Source organism: Octodon degus, unplaced genomic scaffold (assembly GCF_000260255.1).
Source record: "Octodon degus isolate 3935 unplaced genomic scaffold, OctDeg1.0 scaffold00299, whole genome shotgun sequence".
Classification (NCBI taxonomy): domain Eukaryota; kingdom Metazoa; phylum Chordata; class Mammalia; order Rodentia; family Octodontidae; genus Octodon; species Octodon degus.
In genome coordinates this window covers 989,626-994,007 of record NW_004524875.1, presented here as the reverse complement: position 1 = coordinate 994,007, position 4,382 = coordinate 989,626, and the positions used below count along the sequence as shown (strand labels likewise).

Below are 4,382 nucleotides of genomic sequence, written 5' to 3'. Positions count from 1 at the left end.
ACCACTAAGAAGAATATATGCAGTGTATTATTTGTTGAAACTGTACTTCCGATTTGATTTGAAACTGTCTCATTGCTATCTGTTTATCAATAAAACTGTAGGAAAAAAAAAGAAAATGAATAGAATAAAACATTTCATGTAAAGTGCAAAACTAGTAAAGTCATCCAAATGAAAAAAAAAGTAAAGTTAGTCAAGGTGAAAAATCTAAACATTAACTACTATTTTCAAAGAAACTGATGGAAATTATGAGCACAATCATCTCAGCTATCCTGTATATATACTTGCATGTTTTTCCTACCTTCCTTTCTTCCTATCTCTTCTCCTTGCTCTCATCTTCATTGTTTAGTCCTTATATTCAGTTTTATCCATATTACTCTATCTATTATTACTTTCACATTTTCTTGATCCGTTCAGGACCTTACACTATGGAGACAACATAGTATTTACACATGTGGGCCTGATTTGTTTTACAAATGAGTAGAGTCTCTAGCTGCATCCACTTACCTATAAAGGTTTGAGTTCGTCTTTCTTTATAGCTGAGGAGTGCTCCATTGTGTAGAACTACCACATCTTTCATCCACTCCTCAAGTGAGGGGCATCTTGGTTGTTTCCAAGATTTGGCTGTGACAAACTGTGCTGCTGTAAACACGGGTGCACATGTATCACTATGGTGTGTTGTTTTCAGTTCCTGTGGGAGAAATGTCCAGACGGGGAGTAGCTGGGTTGTGCGGGACTTACAACTTTAGTTTTTTGAGGCGCTCCACACTGACTTCCACGGTGGTTGCACCAGTCTACATTCCCACCAGCGGTGGAGAAGGGCTCCTTTTTCCTACAGCCTCTCCAGCACTTGTTTTTAGTTGACTTCTTCATGACAGCCATTCTTTTGGGCTCAGATGACATCTCAGTGTTGCTTTAATTTGCTAGACTGCTTTGTTTAGGGCCTGTGTGGGGCATGGTTAGGGACGTGGAGAGGAGAACAACAGCAGATTCAACCTCAGCAATTATAGCACTGAGAGGCTGAGGGAACGTTCATCTGAGTTAGTGCTTGCACCCGCTGAGCTGTGCTATTAGGTTGGAAGGCACGGCTACTTCTTTGAAATATCCCTTCAAAGAGTAAAACTGCAAAGGCTTTAGGAAAGTCCTCAGAATGGCATGATGGTGTGCGAAGGTGAAACCGCAGTGCCAAGTAGCAAAGGGCTCCATGTTAGGCTAGTCTCGAAGACCTTGAAAAGACAAAGGCTTTGCTAAGCTTCAGTTTCCTCATCTACAAAGCAAGTTAGATACATGATTTATAGGTCCATTTCTGCTATACAATTTTAGGGTTGTCTAGCAGTTAATGCACCCAGCAGTCAGCATCCACTGGCGCTTATGATGCGTTGCCCTGGGATCTCCTGCCACTGGGCTAAGTGGAGAAGTGACTGCCCAAGTCTCCTGCATTCCTGCCTTCTACCTGCAAGCATTCTAAAGGGCTTGTTCAGAATTGTCTAGTTTTTTCATTCACAGTCCAAGATCCACACAATGGAATGTGTTGTTGAAGGTGACTCTGGATTCCTGCAGTTTGGCCATGAGCTGCTGAAATGGGTACAATATTGACTGAGGATGGAGTGTTCTAATGCGATGCTAACTCTGGCCATACACATTTTAAGATATTAAAAGATCTTTAAGATATTTAAAGGAGAACTGTTGTACTACCTGTATTTCTTTTTTTTTTTCCCAATTTATTTTTGATTTTAGACAAGGGAACTTATTCCATAAAGTAGCATAAGTGTCTCCAGGTACCTGGGTCTTGTTGAATCTCTTTGTCTCCGTCATTTCTGAGCCATTCTGGTGAGGATGTTCTTTCATAGCATTCTACAGAAACCAAAGAGCCTGTGGAAATTTGTAACTTGCTGAAAGTGACTTGGAAAGACACAAGGAATCTTATCCCTTGACTCCAAATGGTGGCATGTTCCAGTCCGAGCTTTAGATCTTCTCACTGTGGAGATGGTGGTGGGAAAGGCAGTGAGCCATGGAATGGTGGAGAACGGCAGGCACACCAGTGAGGTTATGAAGGTGACTGCACAGGAAGGTTATGAAGGTGGGCTGGGAAGGTTACACTCTTGGTGGGGACACGTGCATGAAGGGGGCAGAGCTGCAGTGGGTGTGAGGGGTGTGGACAGTGACAGATTTACTTCATTTCTCCCCTTCAGAATATACCAAGTAGGGAAATTCATGAAGAATGAAAGATAAACTTTGGGGAAAAAGTGTTGTTATGATCATAATAGCAGTAAGGTTTTACTGGATAAATTGTAAAGTGTAAACATTGTAAACAGTGGCTTTAAATAAATCAGTGTATAATCAGTAATAAGTTATTATCATTTGATTATCAAGGAAATTTTGAACGATTAAAATGTTTTTCAGAGCAGATAATGTTGTTTAAGAAGGGCAGTGAAGTTGGGCTGTGTGGGCAATAAGCGTGGCTCAAGTTCTCATGAATTGGCTTTTACGATCAGCTTTCCTGTATTTTATATTTAAAGATCCACTGTACATTATGTTGTGCGGTTTTGTGCTGAGGAGAGCCAAGTGTCTTACTTTTAAGAAAATCATTCTAGAAATACTTTCATATGTATTCGGTTGTATACGAAGATGGGCAGATCAGAAGTCCAGGCAGTCACATGTTGTGCACACACTCAAAGCCACCCCTGAGAACAAGCGACAGGGCCTTAGGCCACCGAGCAGCTACACCCCCGGGTAAGAGGTGGGGCTGCCCAGCCCTGCCTCCCAAATTGCTTACTCAAAGAAGTGGTGAGTGATGACCAAGGCACTGCAGCTTGACCTGCTACACTTCGGAGTAACTTGTTCTGCATCAACTGTGAATTAGAAGAATTTGGAAAGGAAAGTTCAAAACCATCAAATAAATGATTTTTGGTCTTTGAGGTTGGTGTCATGAACCCCTCTGAGGTTTCATAAAAGAGACCTTTATCACAGAAATTTTTGTATAAAATTTTGTATTTCATCCTTCAAAGGAGGTACTTGCTATTTAAACCCTTACACTCAGGTACTAGAAAAGTCGGTCAACTGCTTTTAGAAGGGAAGCCTTGTGCAGGCTGTGCCCACGCAGGTTGCGAGCACCTTCCCAAGACTCATTCTTCCAGGGCTGGCATGCCACGCAGCAGCGCTCAGAGTGGGGCCCTGCGAGGCACTGGTGTGGGGTCTGCTTGCTGCTGAGTTTGAGGCTTGGGTCACCCTGGCTAGCTTTGTGAGGAGCCGGGGCCTGACACAACGCTTGCGGGGCTCTGCTGTCCCCCTGTCCCTTCCTGCAGTGCACCCCACTTTTTGCTTTCTGGCCGCTGTGAGGCGAGGCCTCCACCCTACAGTTTCTGTCCCGTAACCACGCGCCACCGAGAGCGCCAAAGCTGTGAGCCAAAATAAACTTCCTTTTTTTCTCTCGCGCATATCAGCTACTTTTTCTACCCAACAATGGAAAGCTGACTGCTACAGTGAAGTAAAGCAATTATTGGAATTAAATATGCAATTCAGGCTAACTGGACAACAGCCCTGGAGTCCAACTGCAGCAGCCTCCAGGTGTAAAAGGCAAACGTGGCGTCAAGTGCTCGGAGGAAAAGGGGGCGTCCTGAGCCGGAGCCACTGAGGGGCAGAGACGGAAACCCGTCCGTCCGGCAGCTTTCGAGCCCTTTGGTGCGGATGTGACCGGGACCGTCGGTGTAAAGGAACTAACGTTGGCACTGAGACCCCGGGGCTTCGAGCCCAGGAAAGGAGGAATCAAGAAAATTATAAGTGAAACTGGTAAGGAGGGGGCGGATGAAGGGAACAGCAGGGACTTTCTGACCACAATGACCCAGAAAATGTCTGAGAAAGACACCGAGGAAGAAACCTTGAAGGCTTTCAAGCTCTTCGATGATGATGAAACTGGATAATATTGTTCAGAAATCTTAAGCGCATGGCCGAGGAGCTGAGCGAGAACCTGACCAATGAGGAGCTTCAGGAGAGATTGATGAAGCCGACCGAGATGGAGATGCAGGTCAACCAACAGGAAGGAGCTCCTGTGCATTGTGAAGAAGGCTGGCCCCCACTGAGACCCGGGTCGTGTCTCCTGCTGCAAGCACATGACTACAGTAGTCCCCACTGCCAGTGAAATCTGGCTTGCCATTTCCCTGTAGAACTGCAGTCATGGCCTTGAATCCGATTTGGACTTCTGGAAGTGTTTTTCAATATTAAAGTTCTTTGTAAAATGAAAAAAAAACATGAAATTCAACTCGCTATAGTTGGCTAAAAGGGAAATAAGATCAGTTAAAACGAATTTCTCATTATGTGTTAACGGCATCCAAAATGTTTGCTTTGAGGGCCTCATTTTTCCTGATACAATTTGTTTTGGAAACTTT

General features: G+C 44.3%; 1 pseudogene; it reads left to right on the top strand.

Moving 5' to 3' along the window:
• Positions 1-1,983: 1,983 nt before the first annotated feature.
• Positions 1,984-4,056, top strand: LOC111814366 (annotated as a pseudogene).
• Positions 4,057-4,382: the final 326 nt, after the last annotated feature.